The sequence below is a fragment of the Triturus cristatus genome, chromosome 11 (genome assembly GCF_964204655.1).
Source record: "Triturus cristatus chromosome 11, aTriCri1.1, whole genome shotgun sequence".
NCBI classification, from domain to species: domain Eukaryota; kingdom Metazoa; phylum Chordata; class Amphibia; order Caudata; family Salamandridae; genus Triturus; species Triturus cristatus.
Window position 1 is genome coordinate 412,047,789 of NC_140594.1, and position 26,447 is coordinate 412,074,235.

The window sequence follows — 26,447 nt, forward strand, 5'->3', positions numbered from 1 at the left end:
CAATTAGAACACAACAGCTCAAGGAGGACTGCAGGTATCACACACAGGGCAGCACAACAGCAATGTGATGTTCCCAGGTACTCCCATCGTAAATAAGGCACTTTCGATGTCGGGATATATTAAGTAAGGTGTTTGGACCACTCATCTCTTCGATTGGTAGTTAAAACACTGCTGTAACTGAGGAGCATGTCCCGCTCACATCTCTGGTTCCCGGTGCCACCGACCTGTTGCACAATGAAATAAAGCGCTCCAATATTTTTGGGTCGAGTTCTCGCTATATAAATGTACACACCAAAAAAATCTCCACTGACCTATATTTTTTTAGACCACTGCATATCAATTATCCTCGATCTCACCTTGTAAACCCCGCCCTATGCAAAGCTCATTCCCCGCCGCCACCAGTGACGGAATGGCAGTAGGAGGGGGCAGCTCGCACTTCAGAGACGAGGGGAGACGAGGAACAGGCGAGTTTTGGATCTGGGGGACCGGATCAGTCCTTGCACCCGAACCTAGTTTTTAAGCCCGGGGGTCTAGGAAAACAGCAGCTGCAGGTAATATATTGGTATTTGTATAGCGCTTTGTTACCCCTTGCGATCCCCAAAGCGCTTCAGGTACAAACCCGCGCTCATCTGCCGGGGGTCGGAGGGGTTGGACTGGAAGAGGTAGTGGGGTCTCTGCGTGTCGAGCCCGTGGGGGGGGGGGGCGTTAGTGGAGGGGGCCCCTGCGTCGTGGAGGTGCAGGGGGCGGTCAGTAAAATAATAAGAGGGGTCGTTCACGTGGAGAACAGGGAAGGGGATGGCGGAATTACTACATTGTTTTGAGAACTTTTCATGTAAGTGGTTTATTTACTTTGGCGAAAACACGCCAGACCCGTCTAGCCAGTATGGGGGGGGGGGAGTGAAAGAATGGGGAGGGGCGGGTGGGAGGACTGCGACGACCAGAGTGGAAGTGAGGGGCGAGCTGGGAGAGGAGTACGGCTGTGAGGGAAGGGCACAGAAGAGATGAGCGCGGAGAGAGAACAACAGAGGCGGGAGACGAGTGTGACTGTGAGGGAAGGGCACAGAAGGGGAGAGTGTAGTGTGTCGATAGAGAACAGAGGCGGGAATTTGAAGAAGGCGAGTGGCGGGAACAGGGAGAGAGAATGAAGACTTGGAAGAAGGGGCCTGAAGAATGGGGGGGGGGGGCGAGAGGAAAGTGGGCACGGTGGAGGTAGAATGAAAGCAACGTGGGGGGGGGTAGAGGGCACGGAAATGAAGGTGCTACTGAAGCGAGAAGAGAAACTTGTGCTTGGGAATTTAAGGGGCTGAAGAAATGAAGTGTGGAGTTTTGGGGAACATGGGCACAGCAGCCTCCTCGACTGATGGAGATGGGGCAAAGATCTTGCATGTCCAGAGCTAGCTGGAGGGTGGGGAGTCGTGGATGGGGTCCAGGTGCGAGACGATGCAGCCTCCGGGCTGGTAATCGTTGATGACGAAGGAGATCAGGTGAGGGAGCAACGCCGGGACACCACCGCCTTTCTCCGAGGCACAGCAGAAAATGCCTCGGAGGAAGGGAGTGTCCTTTTCGGATTGGGGGGCGTGTTTTGCTGTTGTCTCCTCCCTGAGACTTCTCGCAAAAAACACGCCCCCCGATCCGAAAAGGACGGGGCTTCAACGGAGTGACGGGACCTCTTCTCCAATGGCTGGCCAGCATTTACTAGGCCAGCCAATGGAGAACAGGGAAGAAGAGGGGCGGGTTCAAGCCCCTCTTCTCAAAGTCACTCAAACTCATTAAATCTCGGAGCGAGACTGCGCAAGCGCAGCCTTTCGCAGCCGAGACCTAAAAAGGCCTGTAGTGTTTGGGCCTCAGGCCCACATGGTGCTTATTAACGGACACCGACACTGAGCAGTAGAGTGGTCTAATAGGGCCCAGGGCACATGCGCCCGGCCCCTTTTATTGACAGGGTCACCTGACTGGTAACACCTGTGGTGGGTGGGTGTCTAGTGTGGGTTTCATCAGCAGTGGAACACTATATTGTATCCAGCCGGATACTACATCCCTCCCAAACTTAAATGAAAAACAAAAACAAAAGTCCAACCTGAAATAAAACCAACAAACAACACATAGCCCCACATGAGTCTATTCGGGCCATCAGCCAGGCAGAGCTGGAGCTTCGGACCGCATGGTCAGGATGCCTTCCTCTGTCTTGGCGATGTTCTGTAGACCGGCCTGGTCTCGCGGTGGTGAAGTTTCTGTATAGAGTTCAGTGCTGGTGCATCTGGAGCTGAGGTGGAATCCACTCTGGAGGATCTCTCAGGCGCTCAGGCCTCAGTGGATGACAGAACCTGCGGCTGTCGGAGACGATCTCTGTGAGTGAGGCCTTCCTTTGGAGGTGGCGTGCTCGATGGCCTTCTTTACTCCTGACTACTGACACATGGATTTTTGTTAGCAATTAATGTGACAGTGTTGAAAATTATTGGAGCACTCCCATTGAATGTCGACATGTATCCCCCTATGTGGGAATCCCATTGTGGAAAGGCAGGCAGCGCGGCGCGGCGTGGTTAATTGCTGATCAAAGGTTAGGAGCCCATTTATCACATGGATTGTTGCTAGCAATTAACGTGAAAGGGTTGAAAATCGTTGGAGCGCTCCCATTGAATGTGGATGTGTATGCAGTAGAGAGTTGATAGGGACAAACAGAGCTAACTCTCACTGAAGTAGTGTAGTCACATATTAATTGTGCGGTGTCTTTTTTAGAGTCTGATAACCCACTGGGTCATGATTACTCCCGCTGCATCGTTAAAGGCCCGAGCCGAAGGCGAGGGACTTTAACAAAGCAGAGGGACTTTAAAAGCCGGTATAGCCCTGCTACGAAGGGCTGTAAGGCTATTAGAACATACTGCCACTAGAGGGCAGAATGTTCTAACAAATAAAACGAAGCCTTCAGGGAGCGCGAGGGGATTCAAATCCCCTCAGGCTCCCTGAAGCCTTTGTTCACAGCCAGAGCTGTGAACAAAGAAACATTGGAATGTTGGAGCTCCGGGCTTATACCAGCCATTATAAGCCCGGAGTACTCCATTGTTTTCAATGGAGCTTCCAACATTCCAATGTTCTAATGTATGAAATAGCATATTGCCAGATAGAGATTATCGAATGATTAGTGAAAGCTACCAGTTGATCTCTCCCCATGGTATACCTTCATTCAATCCCTGAATGTGTGGACAGACGGAAAATCCGGTGTTGTTCCCTTTTAAAGAGTGCACCTTTTCTCAAAATGGAAGGGGCTTCGAGCACAGTCCATTGTAAATCATCAGCTGTGTGGCCAAGGTCAATAAAGTGTGTGCACAATTTGGTGCTAGTTCTTTTACACCGATATTGCTGCGGTGCTCAGTAATGCCGGTCTTGACCGGTCTGGTAATCATCCCTATGTATCTTTTATCACAGGGGTGTTCCAGCCCCACTCACCTGAAGTACAGGTGCCTTGACCCTCCGTGCTAAACTAAACAAGCACGATTGGCCAACGCACCGGGGGGGAAGGTAGGAAGGAAAAGAAAACAGGGAAGGACGTGATGAGACTGCTAGGCTTCTCTCTGGGTTTCACTGGGACTGCAGGCACTCCACAAGCATCTACAGGGACATACAATAGAAAAGGGATACAGATATTAATAAACAAATAATAATAATAATAAAAAAGACCACGACTAGTCGGTTCGGCTAAATAGCCAGGGTTTAAGAGATTTGCGGAACTCAAGATCTGACTGAATCAGGCGTAGGTGAAGAGGTAAATTATTCAAGCATTGAGTGGCGCCCACCTCAAAGGATTTGCCTCCCATTCTAACTTTTATGAACCGAGGGGTGACAAGAAGGGGTTTGTTATTCGACCTTAAGAATCTGGCTTGATGATAAGGGCGGAGTCTCCTCCTTAAGTAGAGCGGGCCTTTGCCTTTACTTGCCCGAAAAGCTAAGGTCAAAGCCTTAAATTCTATTCGCATAGCAATGGACAACCAGTAAAGTTGGCGTAAATATGGAGAAATGTGGTGACGAAGCGGGATCCCGCAGATCAGGCGTGCCGCAGCATTTTGTACAGTCTGAAGTCTGTGGAGCAAGCCAAGCAGAAGACCCAGATATATAATCCATTTGCATAATCCAGATGGGAGGTTATCAGCGCATGGACCATGGTTTTACAGGTTGCATTGGGCAGATATTTAATGAATTTTCTGATGATTTTAATTTTGCCGGAGCAAGCAGCCGAAACCGTTTGGACCTGCGTAGCCAGGGACAAATGTTTGTCCCATCTAACACCTAGATTCTTAATCGAGTCCTTAGGTAGGGGTGCGGTGCCTAATTCATCAGGCCACCACAGTTTCGAAGAAAGGGGAGACTGTTGGTTAAAAAATAAGATCTTAGTCTTATCCGCGTTGAGTTTTAAGAAGTTACGGTCCATCCAGGCCGCAGTATTCTTAAGGCACTCTTTTAGCGGTTCAAAAGTGGAGGCGGAGACATCCCGAAAGGTGAACAATAACTGGGTATCATCCGCATAAGATAAAATTTTGATCCCAGTTTTAGAGATCAATTCTGCCAGAGGCGTCAAGTAAACATTAAAAAGAAGTGGGCTTAGGGACGAGCCCTGAGGCACACCCCATTTAAGAGGTTTGAAAAGGGAAAATGAAAGGGTGGGTCCGGACCTGTTGTTTGCGGTCTGATAGAAAAGCTGATAGCCAGTTCAGCACTGTTCCCTGGATGCCATTATCACTCAGTCGATTTAAGAGGATAGAATGGGAGACTGTGTTGAATGCTGCTGACAGGTCCAGCAGCACCAGCACCGCCTTAGATCCTCCATCGACCGCCCAGCGTATTGAATCAGCCATTTCAATCAAAGCAAACAAAACAAACACCCCAAGGTGAACTAAATCATAAAATCACAATTCCATGACTCACCCCTTGCTGTCGAGTAATCGCCTCCGTATGTATTGGAATTTAAGGCATTCTTTCAGTCATACAAGGAAGAAGTAATTCAGCCTACTCCAAGACATCCACAAATGTGCCCCAAAAAAAGGTCTGAAATGTTCAATATAGCATGAAAAACGCGAAACGTGAAAAAATCCGCTGTTAAGCCTCTCTGCTATTTACTAACAAGGATGGGAGAGTGCAGATACACAAAAATAGGGAAAACAACCAGTGCACTGGAAAACAAGAAAAAGGAAAAAAAGGAAGGCAATCCAGAACATTACAACGAGGTTAACAACTCCTCGCCAACCTGACCACAGTGATAAGGTCCCCAAGTCCAGAAAACAAGAAGTTAAGTCAGTTTGCTCCAGCCGGAACAACCCGAATCCTCCAAGGATCAAACACAGGCAAGAACTCCTCCAGATAGCGAGCACTTCGATCTTCAGCCGGGTGCAAGAACGCCAAGGCCAACTCCTTCCGGGGCAAGGAATCGGAAGAAAACCAAGCGAGAAGGAACAGGGAGAGGGCTCTAAATACGCCTCATCCCGCCTTCTACTCCTAACACCGCTGCGCAGGAAAAGGCAAAGTCAACACTACCCCCGCGCGGGGGAGAAAGGAAAAGGAAAACCGGCCCACACCCACGAAGCAGACCAACAAGGAGAATATGGCACACCAGCACCGCACGAACAGGAGCACCACACACACAAGGATAAGGTAAGGGCTATCGGACTGTAAAAAGGGGCATGTGATTGTGTAAATACTGTTTTTTATTTTGCAGTTGGTATGTGCCTTTTGTGTCCAGGTGAACATATTTGTCAGTTTTATTTCTTTTGTCGCTGTAGTCAGGCTACAGACAGTGCAGGAACCACAGGGAAAATGGCCCTTCACAGGGGGCAGGGGCCACAGGGTCCCTTGGTCTAAACTGTCTGATACTCTTGGTCTCCTGTGCACCAGCATGTCTTTTAGGTTTGAAGTGCGTTTGAAAGCGAGCCTAGGTTGTGGCATGGGTTAACTCCCAGACTGGAGGATGTTCCAATGCTTCTTTTTTAATCTTGCGTATTCTGTTAGAGTCAGCTGTGTATGTGGTAATACAAGTGAGCGTGTCTTCTGGATGTTTTGCGTGTTCTTCCAATAGTGCCTCTCTATTGTTATTTCTAGCCAGTTTTTTGGCCATTCTCACACAGTGTCGTGGGTAGTCTTGAAGGATGAGATTTTCAGAGTGTGAGAGGGCTTGTTTGTCATAGTCAGAAACAGAGCTACAATTATAGTGCAACCGTGAAAATTATCCATACAGGAAGTTGTCATGTAGTGCCCTGGGGTGGTGGCTACCATACAATAGCAGGGTGTTGTTATTTGTGGATGTTTTAATGTAGTTGTGGTCAAGTTGCCATCTTCCGGCAGGTGAATTAGTAGGTCTAGGAAGGGAATTTTTTCATCAGACAGGTCACTAGTGAACTGGAGAAAAGGGTTGAGGGAGTTAATCTGATCGCAAAAATTGTTGCATGTGGTTCTATCTTACCTCCAAAAACGTAGGATGTCGTCAATGTATCTTCGTCACAAAGTAATATTTGTGCTATATGGGTTAGTGGCGTGAAAGATGTTCTCCTCCTCAAAAGCTGTCATATAGAGGCAGGCCAGACTAGGGGCGAAGGTGCTTCCCATTGAGATCCCCTGAGTCTGGTGGTACAGTTGTTCACCAAATTGAAAAAGGTTTTCTGTCAGGGCAATGGTGGCGCAATCCATAATGAAACTGACTGGAGTAGTGGCAGTCCAGTCCTCAGAAAGTAGGGCTCTCTCGACCACTGCCAGGGTGGCTGTTTGAGGAATGTTAGTATAGAGGGCCTCTACATCAGGAGTTACCAGTAAATCAATCGAGACTGTGTGGTTAGTTGTTTCTATGAGACGTAGTACATCTCTCGTATCCTGGAGGAAGAAGGGAGTTTTTTTCACCATGGGTTGGAGGAAATAGTCGCAGAATCTGGATAATGGTTCCAGAAGTGAGTCAATGTCTGACACAATTGGTCTCCCTGGTGGTGGGAGAACACCCTTGTGTATCTTGAGGAGGATGTAATAGTAGGGTGTCCTCAGTTGAGTGTTAACCAAAAATTCAATCTCATTCTAACTAATCCACTCTTGGGATTCTGCTGTTGATACCACAAAGGTAATCTGGGTACTCAAACATCTCGTGGGATCAATGGAGATAGGAGTATAGCATTTCCTGTCTGACAGTTGGCGGTTACATTCAGTGTTATAGTCAATCGTAGTAATGATAACAACGGCGCCCCCCTTGTCTACCTGTGTTATGGCGATTTTGTTGTCATTGGCCATAGATCTAATCACTACCAACTCAGAGTTGGAAAGATTCTGGAAGGTGGGACCACTTTAAACCTGCATTATTTCCTTTAGACCAGCCTGTTCAAAGGTCAGTATGTCTACAGGAATCATATTGGTAGTGGGGGTAAACCTAGAACGGTTGCGAAGCTCCGAGTCATGTTTTTTGAAGACCTGGTTTGTCCTGAAAGAATGCCCTCAACCTTATTTTATGAAGAACGAAATGGAGTTTATAGTGGTCCCGGAATGTATCTATCTTAGGTGTGGGGCAAAGCCAAGACCCTTCTTGAGTACCTTGGTCTCTGTGTCATTCAGGGTTCTCTTTGACTGGTTAACAGCTAGTTTTTCTTCCCTGTCTGACTCCTTGTCTATACCTGATGAGGTGGTGGTTCCTGCCACTGTACACGTTTGTGCCCTTCTCTTCTTCAACCTCTTTCTCTGCACCAGCCTCTGAAAAAAAAGCAGGGTTGTAGGTTTGAGGGAAAGGTTTTTGGGCTTATGGAAACAAGGGGTATTGCCAAAAGGGGGCTGACTGTAAGGGTGGCATTCCATAATTCATGAAGGGTACTATCTAGCCTCTCTCTCCCTCATTGTTGCTACCCCAGCCTTCCATGCTGGAGTTGCTGTTGGAGGAAGGAGTTCTTCTGGGAGATGTTTGTTTTAAATCTGTTTTTATTTTTCAAAAAAAGAACCAAGGAAAGAGTCTACACTTACACAGCACATGGCCCACAACCCCTGGCAGGGCCGGCCGCATTGTTTAGGGGAGGCATGAGAAAATCAGGTAATGGTTATCAACGCAGGTGTCACACAGCAAGTCGCCTACAACCCAGGATATAGGCGGGCCGCGTAGTACAAGAGACACTGCGTAGGAATGTGATGTGGAGGAGCTTCAAGACCAAAATTCAACATGGATAAGTAAAAAAAAAAGGATAAATTGAAAAACCTATAGAGGGAGGCAGAGAAGAATTAGCTGGGAGTGTATGTGTGTTGCTGCTACTATTGCTCTATTTGCACATTAATCTTTAAACTGTTTTAAACTTTTTAAATATTGCTGAATTTGGATATTACTTCTTTCTGCTATTTGCTCCGTACCTTGATCATCCGTGTTTGCGATCACCGGTACAGGTTGGCCGGTGGTGAGAGCACAGGTCCGCCATCCTGGGTTGGTCGCGGGGTCAGCGGGCTAGGCTTTCTGGTCCCAGACAACATTTAAACGCAGGCTGGCGCGAGCGCGCCGGTGGCGCGCCAAAGGCAAGCCCGTCTGCGCCCGTCCGCGATCGTATCGCGCTCTGCGCCACCCCCCCTGTTCAGGGGGGCTCAGGTAACCATCTTAAATTATATTATGACGGTCCCTTTTAAAAAAGCCTTAATGTGAATACTGAAATCCATGTATGCCCTCGTTTAAATCCAGAGGCTCAGCTCCAGGAGCCTCTTGATGTCTGTCCAGGGTGTGGGATCATACTTCCAAAATTATGGTTTGACACCCTAGAGATGTCTAGAATTTACGCAGCAAAAGTTGAGAGAAAAATAGGTACCTCAACTTGGAAATGTGCCCTGATGAATGTTAGATCATTGATTAAACACAGCACAGAGTGTGCTTTATTCATGGAAGATGAAGATATCAAGATAGCTTTTATCACAGATTCTTGGACGGATAACGCTTCCGGCCTGACCTGGTTAAGGCGACGCCTTCTAACTTTGCCTGTTATACTTTGAACAGGCCTAAGAGAAGAGGAGGCGGATTAGTGGTTATTTACCATTCCTGCACCATCTCTTTTTTTGGCCCGGGTGAGGTGGAAGGCTGTGAGGCGCTAGACTTCTCCTTCCGTTTATCTCCCCATTATACTTTCCAAGGCTCACTTGTCGATAGACCACCTGGCCCTGGAGGCCGTTTCATTGAGCAGGTGGGCAAACTCGTGGAAACGGGTATTATGACCAGCTCCTACACTATCTTAGGTGATTTTAATTTCCATTTGGAATCTTTTTTAGATCCAGACTCAGCCAAACTATTAGACCTCATGAAGTGTAGCAATTTAGAGCAATTGGTGACTGCTGCGACTCATATGGCAGGACATATACTTGATGGCATTTTTTCCAATAATACACAACTACAAGTCACCAATATTATTCCGCTACCCTGGTCGGATCATAAGGCTGTCTCATTTAAACTTATTATCCACGACCGCCACTCTCAGAAGCCAGTTAAAAAAAAAATTGGTGAAAAGAGCGTGGAATAAAGTAGTGGCTGAGGGTTTGTGCGATTTCCTCAATAAGACCGTAGTTACACCCTCCTCAAATTTAGAAGAGGCAACACGTTCTTATATGAGCTGGCTAGAAACAGCAGGGAATAAGCTAGCACCAGGAAAAATGTTCTATCCCGCTAGACGGCTGCCCTCCGCTCCTTGGTATTCACAGGAACTTAGGGAACAAAAATTGATTTGTAAACATCTGGAGAGAAGATGGAGAACAGAGTACAAGGGTAGTGACAAGGAGGAGTATAAACGGGGTCTTGCCATATATAAACAGCAGATTCATCATGCAAAGCTTCTATACTTCTCTATGAAGATTAATAGAGCAAATAACCCAGCTAGGGAACTATTTAACACAGTCACCAGCTTGGCCAACCCAGTGGCCATTACATCCACGCCTAGTCAGGATCTGTGTGAAAAACTGTCCAGTTTCTTTTATGGGAAAGTGGATGCTATTTTCTCCACTTTCACCAAGGTAACCACTAAGACTACGGCGGGCCAAGCAGCTAAACTACACATAGAAAAGAAAGTGCTATTGGACAAATTTGCCCAACTTACAGTTACAGAAACCGCTAATCTTCTTATGCAGGTTAAATCTGGGTCACCTTCGGACAATTGCCCGATAGCGATACTTAAGTTAGCAGCTGAGCCTGTCTCTCAAGTCTTGACACCCATTTTTAATTCGATGTACACAGAGGGTTATTTTCCTCTAGATTGGAAAAAAACTTCTATTCTGCCCTTATTAAAGAAACCGAATCTCAACACAAATGATCCTAACAATTTTAGGCCTATATCTAGACTCCCAGTACCTGCTAAGATTATAGGGAGAAATTTGAATACACAACTTAGCCAATTTCTGGAGATTTCTCAAGCTTTGGATCAAACCCAGTATGGCTTCCGAGGGGGTCACAGCACCGAGAGTGCTCTTTTGAAATCTACTGAAGAGATAAGGACAGTTCTAGATAAAGGTGGAAAGGCTACTCTAATCATGCTAGATCTCTCTGCAGCATTTGATACGGTCCATCATGATTTGTTGATGGACCAGCTGCAGGAGATTGGTATACAGGGTTCGGCTTGGAGACTTTTAAGATCATTTTTGTCGCACTGGAGTCAGCTGGGGGCTCTGGGGTAATTTTTATCTGAACCTTTTTCACTGCCATGTGGAGTCCCGCAGTGGTCTTCATTAAGTCTGACACTATTTAATATATATGTGTCCTCTTTGGCGCCCCTTATTCAGTCGTTTGGGTTTAGTCTAACCACTTATGCTGATGATTCTCAAATTGCAGTGTCTCTTCTACCAGCTGAGTTAAAGAGCACGGCTGTCCGTTTTAAAGACTGTATGAAGGCGGTAGGGATCTGGATGGCCCAAAACTGCCTTAAGTTAAACTCCAGTAAAACGGTGGTGGTATGTTTTGGCAAGGATCCTAATTTCTGGTTGCCGGAATGGTGGCCAGACACCGTTGGTCCTCTTCCCACACCCAATAGGAAGGTTAAAAACCTAGGTGTGTGGGTGGACCAGAAGCTCAATTTTAAAGACCAAATAAACTCTGTAGCCTCTGCTACGTCCTTCGCTCTCATGTCCTGTAAGAAAATGTTGCCATTGCTACCTACCGAATGTTGGAAAACAGTGATCACAGATCTCACTATGTCGAGGCTGGATTACTGCAACAGTCTGTATTTCAACATCCAAGAAGGTTTAGTGCATAAGTTGCAACTCTTGCAGAATTCAGCTGCTAAATTGGTGTTGGGCATCCCTAAATACGCTCCAATAGCGAAAGAAATAAGGAAACTGCACTGGTTGCCAGTCAGGAAGCGTACCCTGTTCAAGGCTTTGTGTCTTGTGCACAAGGCACTTTATGGAGCAGGTCCGGTCTATCTAAAAGAGCGCCTGTACTGGTATACCTCCAACAGACTATTATGCTCATCTGATGCCAAACTGGTTTTTGTGCCGCGTGTGAAAAAGGCCACCTGGGGTGGAAAAAGCTTCATATTTAACACAGCCAAAGCTTGGAATAAGCTTCCTCTATATCTTAGAGGTTTGTCGAGCCTTATGGCCTTTCGAAAAGCTTTAAAAACCTGTTTTTTTATTGATTAGCATGGTCTCAGTTCGATCCTCAGGCAAGATTTCACATAGCGCTAGGACACCTACGGGTAACAGTAGCGCTGTTATAATAATAATAATAATAGGGAGAGTAAGGAAGACGAAAAAGCTAGGAAAAAGAGAGAGAACTAAGACAGGGCGAATGAGGACAAGGAGAGTGAAACAGGGGGAAGGAGTCATATTGCTTGTGAAGGCAAATAATGGCGGTCCAAGGCAATATCAAAAAGGAGGAAAGCGGCGGGTGGGGGGGAGGGAGTGGGCAAAGGCGTTCAATAGTCGGATCACCTCTCAAGGCACACCATAGCGGGCGAGGGGCAGGGCAAGTGTGGTTATGCAGACAGTCTGTCAGGTTCAGGTGGCATCACTGCGTCCTCGAAGAGGCGTAGAGCCCGGAGCTTCGGGGGCAGGAGACGCACATGTTCCATTTTCCATTTTACAAAGATAAGTGACCAGTGGCTGCCATATTTTGGTGAAGCGAGTGTCGCGGGATTGCAAGCGCGCGGTACATAGTTCCATAGTCACTATGTGCCATAAGCGCGTAAACCAAATGTTGATTGGGGGGCCTCTGCTTTTTTCCAGTACAGAGCAATGAGTTGTTTAGCGGCACCTAGCATGTGGAGGGCGATATGCCAATAGCTACGGGTGAGTGCGCGCAAATTGTCGGGTTTGAGGCCTAGGAACTGGGGATTCAGGCAGGGGGAATCCAAGCACCACCTTGATATGACTAAGAACCTCTTTCCAGAATAGGGTCAGGAGTGGACAGGCCCACTAAATATGGATGAAGTCACCCGGGGAGCTCGTGCATCTCCAACACAGTGGAGAGGAAGTGGGGAACATCCTGTGCAGTCGAGAGGGTGTGTAGTACCACTGCGTCATAATCTTGTATGCGGTTTCCTGTTGAGAGACGCTGCGATATACCTTTGGAATATCCCGCCACAGGCGACTCCACTGGGCAGGCGCAATTATAGTAGAGGTTGCCAACTGCCATTGACGTTGATATGGATGGGGAACTACAAGCGGGGAATGTTGTAAGACCTGATAGGTCCGAGAGATAAGTCCGAGAGATAAGTCCCTTCGAGTCGTCAAAGGAACGCACTAAGCGTTCAAAAGGGGTGAAAGCTCGGGTGGCGGCCTGCATTGTAGGAGACGTGGATGCCCAATGACGAAGCTGTACGTACTGAAGCCTGGTACCCTCCGGGAGTCGGAACTCCTCCTTGCACTGAGGAAAGGTTTTGAGCGTGCCTCCTACGAACAGATCCCGGATCGTTCTACAGCCACCCTCCAGCCAATTAGAGAATACCTGTGGGTTAATAGCCGTCGGGAATAGCGAATTTCCAGCAATGGGGGAATGGGGGGAAGGAAAGGTAGTGAGTCCCTTAGAGACGGCTACCTTGTCCCAGACGTCCAGCACCGTCTTGGTAGGAAGGGCAATGTAAGCACTACGGGATCGTGCGGTCCGGGGGAGCCAGGGAAGGTCCCAAATGGTTCGTCCAGTTACCGCCCTGTCCATATGGAACCAGACCTTTTCGCTCTCCCTCGCCATCCACTCAGAGATGAAGTGAAGGTGGGAGGCCCAATAGTACTCTAGTAAGTTGGGACATGCAAGCTCAGCCCTGTCCAGCGGGAGCATGAGAATTTTGTTAGAAAATTGCAGTCTACGCCCATCCCAGATGAAGTTAGTGATGTCACGCTGAAGACTTTGGATCGGGTGCTGCGAAATGGGGGTGGGGAGACATTGAAATAAATGCAGAATTTTAGGAAGTACCGAAACATTTTGATGGCGTTTAGGCGGCCCAGCCAGGAGAGGGTGAGAGGTTTCCAAACTCTTAGTTTCTCCAAGACTGACCTCCTGCAATCCCACCAGTTTGTTTAGGACCATGTGGCAAGTGAGGGGGTCAATTGAAGTCCCAAGTAGCAAATGGAACTAGTAGCCCACTGGTAGGGGACGAGGGATTGTAGTGTAGGAATCTCCTCCCCGGGGATCGTGAGATTCAGGGCCCAAGATTTCTCATGGTTAATTTTGAGACCAGATGCCAATTCAAAGGACCGCAACAAAGAGAGAAGCGCTGGCAGAGAGATGTGCGGGTGGGATACCATGAGAATAAGGTCGTCCGCAAAGAGAGCCACTTTGTGTTGTTGGCCTCCAAGGGGGATGCCGTGGACGTCGGGAGCTTGTCGTATCATCATGGCCAGAGGTTCCACCACAAGGGGCAACAACAGGGGAGAGAGGGGACAACCCTGTCATGTCCCTCTGTGTATGGAGATGGGGTTTGTGAGTTGGCCATTAACTCACACTCGAGCCTGCGGGGAGAGATAGGGGGCTATGATCCTGGCTATCATGGACGGACTCAGACCAATTTTGTGCAGTACAGCTCGGAGGAAGGTCCAGTCCACTCGATCAAACGCTTTCTCCGCATTGAGCGATAGCAAACAGGCTGGTATGTTCCAGTGATGGGCCTTCCCTACAAGATGGGCAATTCAACGCACATTGTCTGCTCCCTGACGATGCCGGATGAAGCCAACCTGGTCCGGTTCTATAAGTCCGGGTAGATGCGGATCAAGTCGCTTGGCCAATATTTTAGTGAATATTTTAAGGTCCGTGTTTAAGAGGGCTATAGGACGGAACGAAGAGCATAGGGTGGGGTCCTTGCCCCCTTTGGGAATGAGGGCAATCTCTGCCAGACCCATAGAGGGGGACGGTCCCGTCGTATCGGTATAAAAGTCGCAGTAGATGGGGCTGGAGCTGTGGCAAGAATAAGCGATAGAAGGACAGGGGAAGGCCATCCGGGCCCGGTGATTTCCCATGGGACAGATCCTTGAGAGCTCCCACAAGCTGTTCGTGAGTAAGGGGTTCCACCAGCTGCTGAGCGTGAAAAGAACTGATTGGTGTCCAGGAGCAGTTGTCCAATATGGCTTGCACTCGGCCTGGAGGCGGCATGTCCTCAGCATAGAGTGCCGAGTAATATGCGTGAAAGGCGTCGCGCTTAGCTGCCTCAGTAGTGGCCCGTGTGCCATCACCAGTCTGGACATTGGGTATGTGTGCTTTGGCAGCACGCGCTCACAGGCGTCTAGCCAGGACATACCCACTTTATACCCCCCTCCAAAAAAGCATTGTTTCAACGTTAGGAGAGTCCACTCTGCCTTATTAGTGCGAAGGGAGCGAAGTTGGCCTTGGAAGTTTGCTAGGCGTCATTTGTGTGCAAGTGAGGGACGCTCCTGATCCTGTCTCTCCAGGGCCTAGATGTCCTTAGAGAGGTTGTTTTCCAGGAGGCGCGCTTCTCGCGCCCGTGCATTCGCAAGAGACGTGATATGGCCTCGGATCGTGGCTTTGAATGCGTCCCACACAACAGGGAAGGGGGTTTCGGGGATGTCATTGGTTGCAAAGTAAGACTCAATGGCGGTTCGCAGGCTTGCCACATCAACTGGGTCCCGAAGGATGTGTGGGGGTAGGTGCCAGCGAGGGGTCTGAGGGGCACAGGCAGATGGATTTCTCAGGAGGAGCTCGAGATGGGCATGATCTGAGACCGAAATGCCGGACATAGAGACCGAGAGCGATTCGCTGACCAAGGCATGGGAGATAAAAATGTGGTCAATGCGTGAGTACGAGCAGTGCACGTGCGAATAATAATAGTATTCACGTACGTCAGGGGATTGGTAGCTCCAGGAATCTAGTCGGCCAACGTCCGATAGTTGCCTCTTGAGAGCCGAAGACGTAGCCCCTGTCCCGTGATAAGAGGCGTCGCTGCGATCCACTGCGGCGTCCCATACCATGTTAAAATCTCCCCCTATGATAAATGAGGGATCTGCCTGTGAGACATGTTCCTGCAAGATCGCCCGAAGATACGAGTCCTGCGCTTGTTTAGGCGCATAGATACTACACAGTGTAAAGGAGCGGATCCTGACCCCAGCCTTAACAAAGTGGCCAGCTTGACTACGAGATACCCTAGATTCCCCCTGCCTTATGCCAGGTCTACAGAGTATCGCCACTCCAGCCGTTTTAGAGGGGGCTGTAGCCCAGAATTGAAGAGGATAGCAGCCTTTATGAGGTGGATCTCCTGGAGGAGGATGATGTCTGGGTTTTGCTGCAAGAGGTAGCGCCATATCTGGTGTCGCTTGTTAGGGGAATTAAGTCCCTTAACATTGAGGGACAGAATCTTCAAGCACGGGGCGGTAGCCATGATTGTGTCAGAGCTTGAAGCAGTCCACTACGCCATTGTAAGGGGTAGAGTGTTGTAGCAGGAGGAAAGGGGAGAAAGATGTCGCTACCGCGGAAAGGGAAAGATCGCATTGTGGGGTACCCCCGCCCGCCAGAGCGAGGGATAGAGAAAGGGAAAGAGAGAGGGAGAGAGAAAAATAGGCAATCAGAATATACAAAACATAACATTGGCCAACAGGGCCATAGTGTCCTGGTCCAGTCCAGGGATAATCGCAGCCGAGAGGCACCGGTCATCCCGGAGAAGTCACTCTCCCAGGAGTAGGGGGGCGGGGCTGATCTCCAAGCTTAGAGCGTGACAGCAAGGAGGGCAACCCTGTGCCACTAGCCCCTAAAGTGTGGAGCTGGGTGCTCGCCAGCCACAGAACAGGGCACTGACTCGTCAGTTCCAGGTATTAGGTGCAGGCGGTGAATCAAGGCAGAGCGGATAGAGAAGCATGTCCTTTCGTTTAGGGCATGGAGGGGCGAGAGCTAGCTGGCAAACGGCTCTCTTCCATGGATTGAATGTGCTGAATGATGTCCTGCTTGGCGTGGGAGGCAGATTGCTCCCCTAGGTGTGAGTGTGAGGTTCTCCTGGAGTGGGGTACCTTGGACCAAGTTGGCTTTGCAGGTTCCCAGGTGCGGGAGGATAGGCGTGTTGGACTTGATGGTGGCGTGGTGGAGAGGTGCAGAAGGTGTGCTGCTTCCTGAAAGGATCGCACCATCCGGCGTTTGGACTCCCATTGGAAAATGAGCGCGAAAGGGTGGCCCCATTGGTACAGGATGTTTAGACTCCGCAGGTTATCCGTTAATGGCTTAAAATCTCAGCGTCTGTGCAGTGTGGTGGGAGCAAGGTCTTGGAAAACCTGTGTGGCGGTGCCTTTGTAAGTGAGCTCTGGGTTGGATCGCGCCACTTTGAGAATTGCCTCCTTCTTTGTAAAAAAGTGGACCCGAGTTCAGGATGTCAGGGACCAGGGCCCGAGACTCGGTGCGCCCGGTCTAGGGCCGGTGGGGAGGCATCATCATCGCCCCAGATGTCATGCAACAGTTTTGTGACAAATGTCATGATGTCTGACCCCTCAGCTCCTGCCGGAATCCCCCTAATACGGAGATTATTGCGGCAACTCCGGTTTTCCAAATCTTCTTGCTTTAGTTGAAGATCGATATGCTGCTCTTCTAGGGTAGCCAGCCACTACCAGAGGTGCTCTTGATCCTCCGTTCGGGTATCTACGGTCTTTTCGAGGCCATCCACTCCCTCGCCAAGGTCAGTGACCTCTTTTCTGAGTTCCCGGACACAGGAATGGACCTCTGAACGCAAGGAGCCAATTTCCGACTTGAGGTCCAGCATGAAGTTGGCCATGAAGGACTGTGTGACCGGCGCCGAGTCTTCCCCCGTCGATGACGCCATTGCACCAGGAGCAGCAGGGCCTGGCTTGTTCCAGAGTGCAGCGACTGGGTTATCCTTCTGGGATGTCGCAGATTCTTTCCCTGCTTTTGTGCGTGTCATCTCCCCTCTAGGCCGAGTACTCTCCGGTCCCCCCGGCAGGGTGGCAGAGTCAAGTGGGGAGAGGTTGGGGGCCACCCAAGGGTATCTGATGCTCCCAGGCGGTAGAGGCGCAAGATTACAGGGATCGGCAACCTCGTGGAGACCTTGTCGTGGAGAAAGCCAGTCACTATGTAGCCAAATTGTAGGGGCCGATGCCGTCGAGGACCACACTGCAACCAAGTTGTAGAGATGTCCCTGGGAGTCGGGGAACCAATGTCTCTGCACAATGCCCAAAGCAGCAAACTAAATAGCTGGGTCTACTAGGTGATGAGGGGTGTAGGGACCACTCACAGCTGGCCAGCGCCGGACTCCAGGGATGGAGAGGGTGCAAAGATGATAGCCCCCCATGTGGTGGGCGCCAGCGAGCAGGCCCCCTCAGGCCAGGCCCCATCCACCTGTGCCGAGGGCCCCAGAAAGTCGGGTCACGTAGAGGGCTCACCAGCAACAGAGGGATCAGCCACTGAAGGCCCCTCACTGTCGGGGTCCGTCGAACTCCCAGTCGCACAAGGGGCAGTCTGCTGGAGTAGACCTCGGGCAGGCTTGACGCACTTGGGGCACGTGCAGCCAGCGAAGTGTAGCGTCCAGGGGGGTTTCGCAGGGAGTCAGTCCAGCAAGGCCACAGCATGCAGGGGCGCCCCCACCCCCACACCTCACCTGCACAGAGCTTCGGTGCTGCAGGAGTCCTTGGGAGATGTTTGACTTTAGTCTGACGATGCCTCACCTACCGTGACAAAATAGTCACCCTTCAGGAATGGATATACTTTCTCTCTGTCAAACTTCTTAATATCTTTTTGTAGTTTATTAATCTTCTGTTTCATGAGATAGCCCTTATTTTCTGTGATCTCATTATTGATCTCAGCCAGTTTGGTTTTATATACTGACAATAGGACCCCGGTTTTAAGTGCCCCTTCTGCTAACTGAATCCTAATCAAAAGTGCATCAGCTAGACGTTTAGCTGTGTTAATGATCAGAATTAACCAATCCCTTGTGCACTTCCAGGCAACCAGGGACCATTGTTTTTAAAAAATTGCTTCTTCCAGAAAAATGCGGAGGACATTGGGCTCTATCGGTCCCGTCGGCGAAATGTTAGCCCTCAGGTATTCTGTCATAATGGCACCATGGAGGGTAATTTTCACCGATTGGCGTTTCATGGTAGTGAGGAAATTCCAGTCTTCAGATTGGCTGCATGATGGTGTGGTACCATCAGCCCCTATACGAAAGGGAGTTTCCAATATTTCTGTCACCGTGTCATCTCCAAAACTAAGAACTAAGTTACCATCCATCGTGGTGAAAGTAGAGATGTCACATGTTTACCGAAGTAGGGAGAAAGGGGAGGTGGGGGAAGGGGTTAGTGCTGAAGGTAAATCGTGTCCAGATCATGTACCCAATAGGGTGCCAAAAGGCTACTTGGCAAGGTCGGTCCCACTGCTGAGCCGCCATACTTAATAATCCATCACAACAATTTGGGAACCTAGAGCGCATAAAGGTCCAGCATACATGCTCTACTGTTAATTTCCGAAAGAAAAAGGTATGCTGTTCCTAAAGGGGACAAAGGACAAAGGGGAGTAGGTCAGAGAAAAGGAGCCACTACAAGGGGAGTAGTTCCTTTTTAGATCTCTCATGAGCCATGCGCTACTCTGCGAGGCTTCTAGTAAGGACTTCCAACTCGGGCCACACGCTCGCATGTGTGCTTTTTTTTTTTTGCTCCACACGTTATTGGCCTTTGTGTGCGTCTTTCTAAGAAAGACAGCACGGAATTGTGCAAATGCAGCTGCATGTCCCGCCTTCTCTCTCCCCTGGCCTAGGAAGCTCGGGAGCGGGCAGCGGCCCGCACTGCGCCTGCTGCATTCCTTAAATTCTTTGCAGTGCGCGCACGCGCACAGGAATTGGTAGATCTGATAGCAGGAGGATAATGGATGTTCTGCACACATAAGAAAGTACCTCTTGTATTTTATTAAATAAAATAACACATTTATGAGAGACATAACATGCTCAAAACCTTTTCTTATTGGCTATAATTTCACCCACCCCTTTTCTTTTTTTATCTTCAATCATCTCTCGCTATCCCTTGCTTTTGCTCCCTATGCCTCTCTACTGCCCGCTTCTCTGCTTCTCCTCCCGTCTTTCTTACTCCTATAGATCCGGTTGTCAGCCCTCTTGCAACTAGTCCTTTCTTTCTGCCTCCCCTGCCTCTATGCACTATCACGCCATTCTCTAAGACCCCTGGGTCCTGGGGGTATCCTAGCCCATGTCACACAGGCCTTTTGCATCTTAATTGTGGAAGTACAGGCAGACACTGCGCAGCCTCTAAACCGGAGCACCCAGAGGGGCCTGGAGAATGATGTGCCTGTGGGGGTATGGATACAGGAGGTGGAATCCACAGCTTCTGGACTCGGCTCTCTTTAGGCTCGAGGCACTAAGGAGAGCGCAGGCCGAGTCAGTGGTGGACATCTGACTGTAACCATCGCCAAGCCATCGTTGGCTCGCTCACCACTCCCCCAGAGAGAAAAATGCCTTGGTTGAGTGCTAGAATCTGACAAGTGCAGAATACACGCAGGTCAGCTTCGGATCAGCCAGCCAGGCTAAACGGTGGTTAAATCTGGGTGACAAATTCACAAAAGTGTTTTTTTCCATAAAGATGCAATGAATTATTCAGAAAAGGATACTTACCTGGTGAAAATCTATTTATACCTACGCAATTGTATGCTAAGAGTTTGTCCAATTACACAGGAGTAACTTTACACTAGGAGTAGGACGTAGGCTTTTCAAGGTGTGGTTAGCCTTCTGAGTTGGTGCATACATGGTACAACATATTGCCATGTGCTCCATGTGTGGTGTATATTCTGTGTTCTACGCTTACTCTGTGCAATACACACATGCACTGTGCTCGACTTACACTATGTTTCTCGGGTTTTACATGTATTTGTGCTCACTGCAGGGGACTGTGTTCAACCTCATGGCCACAGGTCCGAATCCCGGCAAAATCACTCAGCCTTTCATCCTTTCTGAGGTCGAGAAAATGAGTACTATTGAGTTGGGTAACCAATAGACGTCTGTTATTCAGCACCAAGATGCCCCTTCGCGGGTGAAAGTGCGCTTTACAAATACACGTTCTGTTATGTTACTATGATGAACTGCCCCCACCTAACAATAAAAACTATAACAAAAAAGCATTAGAACAGGCAGGGAAAAATTGACAGCATTACATAAACCAAAAAACTAGAACACATTTTTTGGTGTTAATTCTGGTTTTTATTAAGGGTTCTTCAGTTGTATATAATGATTTCTAGGTTATATATAAGGTGACAAAACTGGTTGTGAGAAGTTGGCCTGGTATATGCTGTCCACCAGTTATAGTGGGCACCTTGCACCATTCCAAACAGCCCTTATTGATGATTAGGTTTAAGACAGCCTTTAATGAAAGCTATCCTAGTGGTAGCTATGGAAAACAGCCTTCAGGCTAAGTCTCGAAGGAATGTTAAGCAATTTGGTTTACCAGATTATAACCTCTTGAATGACCAAATGAAAGGAGAACCACACAAGGTATATATTTAAAATATATGTCTTTATTACTGAACACTCTCTACTAACCTCTTTACGAGATTAGAGAACAAGGCACACAATATTACAGTTCTAAAACGACAGTAAATAGCACAATATACAATGGGCCCCAGGGGAGAACAAACCATATATTAACAAAGTGGTATAAGAACCACGACTTGACTAGACACCGTGCCTAGAGCACGTAGAATCGCTGGTACCCCAAGGAACCACCCAAGGTAGTGAAACAGGGGACCCACGGGGGAGGCGTGCAGTGTGAGAACACAGCCGCGAGCTCCGTACAATCCTATGGGAAAGTCGCGGTTGGAATTTTAAAGATTAGGGACACTTAGGAGAGGACTTGGAGCAAACCCTTTTAGACTTAGAAGGTTCTAAGGCCAGCACCCACGTGAGCACCAGAGTACTCGTGTTACCTAACCCAGGGAAGCCGGGTGCATAGGTGTCAAATGGTGTCAGGAATCTTCGCTGTCTTCAATGGAGAGTTTCTGCAAAGTCCTGCTGCCGTGGAAAGGAAAAGTGTCCGGTGTGATCCAAGCCTGGATCGAAGATGTGAAGAACCTAAAAGCAGAGGGGACAGAGTCTTGGTCACTTGCCAGTAACCATGGCACGATAGACGAATGCCCACTAATGTCGGGTGTTTCAGGTGCGGTGAGGTGAAGCTTGACTCCGCTGCCACGGGGACCAGGAGGTGTCGAAGACAACCGCAGTCTGCAGGCGAGCTGTCCCACGAAGGCTGTCGAGTGCTGGGGATCGGTGTCTGGATTGGAGACCAACAAGCCTTGGCAACGGCAACCCACGAGGTGAGAGTAAAACGGCTTCGGTGTGAACCAGCAAGGTCCTGCGGACTCCCCAAGCAATGGAGAGTCGGGGCACATCTGGAGCAACCAGGTAAGCCCATTGAAAGTTAAAGTACCCTTCTCAGGGACCCACAAGTTGACGGACAAGGGATCTTCAAGGGACCTCGAGGGATCACTAAATACCAGACCACGGGTCATTCGTGGAGTGTAGGCCTGTAATCTTCGGTGGAATCACTGCTTGGGGCCTGGACTATGAGTAGCCCAAAGCACAGCCTCGGGGATTGCCAGGAAGCATATGCTGCTGCAAATGTGCAAGGTGTCCAGGGGTTCGGGTTGCACGGTCTCCACGAGGGCTTTGGATCTCAGGATTGCTGAGAGCACGGATCGGCCTCAGGGAAGCTTGGAAACCCACCTCCTTTGTTGCAAAGTCTTCGGAGTCCTTCAGGAGCTGCGTAGTTGCAAACCGGACAGATGCGTCTCTGGTGCCTGCCTTGCAGGTGAGTAACTCCTTTACTCCAAGGGAAATTCTTCGGTCATCCAACGTCGTGTAGATAGTAGAAGTTCTGGGATGCAGTAGCAGAGTTTCGTCCAGGTAAATCTAAAGTCCTGTAGCCAGGGGTTCCTACATTATACCCAAGGAAGGGGTGGCACAAACCCTGGGGACCCACCTATGGGAGGGTCAGGACAGAGGGGTGGCTACACCCATATCCTTTGTCCAGTTTTGCGCCAGAGCAGGGGGTGGTAGCCCCTGCAACCGGTTTGAACTGGACTATGCACAGGGACACCAAATGTGCCCTCAGTGCAGACATCAAAGCACTCTTGGAGTGCACCCACCCAGCCCCAATCCACTAAAGCCTGTCTGGGAGCTGGTCACACCTCCCTGTGACAGTAAACCTATTGTCCAGGCCTCCCTTGCCGGAGTTTCATCCAGCAGCAGGAGGACAGACTCGTGTCTGTGGCTGGCAGCATCCATTTTGTGTTGCCAGGGTCTGTGAAGCTGGTACCGGTGAAGTCATGTTTCTCCCTCTAGTAGGGTGGAATCATACCTCCCCCGCCAGTTACTGGCAGGGAGGTATGATTCCAAGGTGTTTGACACCAAACACGACATGTTTCCATGCAGCCGTTTCAAAGTTAGCATTTACTGTGAGGTTATAATGCACTTAAGAGTATATGGTTTGGCTGCATCACAAACAACCCTGGAATAAAGGTTTCGAAGGCTGCAGGGGGGCTCTGCTCATGCATGAGCACCCTCTCACATAAAACCCAGCACCCTGCCTTCAGGATTGATAAGGCCTGCCATAGGGGTGACTGATAGGTTTATATGTGCAGTGATATGGATAGATATAGGGAACCTATATCTAAGTAAGGGGATGCATACACCATCTTACACAGGCTGTTGTAGCAGACCTGTTGTGTCATTTTAAATGGTCTCCTAGGGGTGGCATAATACATGCTGCAACCCCTGAGAGGCCTCTGGGGTACCTATGCCCTAGGTACATAGTATACCATATAATAGGGACTTATAAGGGTACCCCAGAATCCAATCTGTGGTGTACCTAAAGTATATGCAATCCGTTTTAGGGAGAAAGCAGATAGACTGGGGTCCTGATTAACAGGACCCCAGTCAAACTAAGTCGAAAACCAGCAAAACACCAGGCAAAAAGTGGGGGTAACCATGCAGTCAGATTCCACCTTCCTACAATGGTTATAACACTTTATTTATTATAACTTATAACTTTTAAGCATGCTGCACAACATTTACAATGCTCTACAACACATATTAAATACGTTAACAAAGCCAATAGCTGTGTCTAAGCACTTAGAAGGCCCCAAAGGCAAGACCTATTGCCTATGCCAATGCTTGTTGGAAATGGGGCCCTCACCAGTGCCGTAGCAAGGTCAAGTGGTAACCGGTGCGGAACATTTCTTGTCACCACCGGCTTGACAAGATGGCAAAAATATGTGTTTAAAACACAAATTTTTGCCATTTTTTCAAGCTGGGGGTGACAAGCGTCATCACTGAGGGGGGTGACAAAAGGGCAAAAATATGTGTTTAAAACACATATTTTTGTCATTTTGTCACCCCCCCCCAGTGATGACGCCTTGGGCGGCCCGCACCCACCGCACCCCCCCTTCCTACGCCACTAGCCCTCACACACCCTTGCAGGTGTCCTGCTTCTTCATCGGGCTTGCGCCTTGTTGGGCCGGCGCTGCAATGCACCCTCAAGGGGGCTCTTTATTGGAGATCTTTTTCCAAAGCCGTGATGTGAAGCGAAAGTTAAGGGCCCTTTGTGAGGAGAAGTTGGTGTCGATGTAGTGATTAGTGAATTAAAAACTCCCATCTCCATTGATCCCACGAGACGTTTGAGTACCCAGTTTACCTCCAAGGTATCAACAGCAGAATCCCAAGAATGGATTAGTAAGAATGAGGCTGAATTTTTGGTTAACACTCAACGAGGACACCCTACTTTTAAATCCTCAACAAGATACACAAGGGTGTCCTCCCACCACCAGGCCGATAATTCTGTCAGGCATTGACTCACTTCTGAAACCATTGTCGAGATTCTGCGACTATTTCCTCCAACCCATGGTGAAAAAAACTCCTTCCTTCAGGATACCAGAGATGTACTACGTCTCATAGAAACAACTAACTACACAGACTTGATTGATTTACTGGTAACTCTTGATGTAGATGCCCTCTATATTAACATTCTTCAAACAGCCACCCTGGCTGTGGTCGAGAGAGCCTGGACTGCCCCAACTCCAATCAGTTTCATTATGGATTGCGCCACCATTGCCCTGACAGAAAACTTTTTTCAATTTGGTGAACAACTATACCACCAGACTCAGGGGACCTCTATGGGAAGCATCTTTGCCCCAAGTCTGGCCTGCCTCTACATGGCAGCTTTTGAGGAGCAAAACATTGTTCACGCTACTAACCTCTACAGCACAAATATTACTTTGTGGCGCAGATACATTGACGACATCCTCATTTTTTGGAGAGGAGATGGAACCACATGCAACACTTTTTGTGATTGGATTAACTCCCTCAACCCTTTTCTCCAGTTCACTAGTAACATGTCTGTTGAAAAATTCCCTACCTAAACCTACTAATTCGCCTGGGGGAGGATGGCAACTTGCCCACGACTACATTAAAAAACCCACAGATAGCAACTGCCTGCTATTAAATGGTAGCCACCACCCCAGGGCACTATGAGACAACCTCCCGTACGGACAATTTCTACGGTTGCGCCATAATTGTCGCTCTGTTTCTGTCTATGACCAACAAGCCCTCACACTCTCTGAAAATCTTGTCAATCTAGACTACACACAACACTGTGTGAGAATGACCAAAAAACGGGCTAGAAATAGCAATAGAGAGGCATATTGGAAGAACACATGAAACCTCCAGAAGACACGCTCACTTGAGTTACCACATACACAGCTGACTCTAACAGAATACATAAGATTATAAATAAGCATTGGAACATCCTTCAGTCTGGGAGTTTAACCCATGCCACAACCTAGGCTCGCTTTCAAACGCACTTCAAACCTTAAAGACATGCTGGTGTACACGAGACCAAGGGTATCAGACAGTTCAGACCAAGGGACCCTGTGGTCCCTGCCCCATGTGAAGGGCCATTTTCCTTGTGGTTCCTGCACTGTCTGTAGCCTGACTACAGCGACAAATGAAATAAAACTGACAAACACATTCACCTGGACACAAAAGGCAGATACCAACTGCAATACAAAAACTGCATTTACACCATCACATACCCATGGGATAAAAGATACATAGGGCTGACTACCAGACCGGTCAAGACCCGCATTACTGAGCATCACTGCTGATCTTTGATCAGCAATTAACCACTTCATACAGACCACCTGTCACCAATTGGGGCCATATGGAGGGTTTATAAACCGAACGAACACATCCAAGTCCTCACTCCCGAGGCACATGAGAAGGGTTAGGTCATTGTACATTAATATAAACATTGCAAATAATGTAAAGAGAACTGGGGTCTGGAATCTGAAATAATGGAAGGCCGAATAGCATGGTCAAATAATATCAAATATTGTAAATAGTGTAAATAGGATTTAGGTTGTGTATATGATTTAATGGATTAGCTATTTGTTATATGATGGATTTGATTAGTCCTCTTTCTGTATTGGTATTAATAAGCTACCTATAGGATATGTATGAAATTGATATGAAATGCTTAAATAATTGATTTGTCAAATGTATGCTTTTGTCTGCCTTGCTCAATAAAAAAAAATTCAAAAAAAAAAAAGAGAGAAGGGGTAGTTAATTGGTGAAGTTCTCCAATGTATGACGTGAATACTAGATCTTGGGCTTTCCATCATGTGAACGAAGATTGTTATTCCTCCCCGTGGGCCCAATTACAAAATTTCAATTAAAATGTTACTTCCCAACAGCATGCTAAAGATTTTAGCGTTTATCCCAGTGTTTCTCTTGAGGAGGTGATGACATCACCTTCATTGGGTTAGTGTTCCCCCCCTTTTGACCACAGTGCATGAAACTACCACCTATATGTTTTTATGTATGTGTCAAATGTTTGTCTAACTTGGTTCCTATCACTACCTGTTACAAATCACGAATTCACGCATGCTAGTATTACATGCCTCCACAAGTACTATACAAGACTGCTCTGTAGGGCGCTATTTTATGATTTCTTTCATATCTTACTCCCCAGGTCAGTGATTTTACATTCTACAGGTACAC

At 48.4% G+C, this 26,447-nt stretch overlaps 1 long non-coding RNA gene across 1 annotated transcript in view; it reads left to right on the forward strand.

Annotated features, from left to right (window-relative positions):
- The first annotated feature begins 5,421 nt into the window (after positions 1–5,421).
- Positions 5,422–26,447, forward strand: part of LOC146784333 (uncharacterized) — a 74,936-nt gene continuing 53,910 nt past the window's right edge. The window contains exon 1 of the long non-coding RNA XR_014970620.1: positions 5,422–5,640. This is a non-coding gene — a long non-coding RNA (uncharacterized LOC146784333). The remainder of the gene's footprint in view (positions 5,641–26,447) is intronic.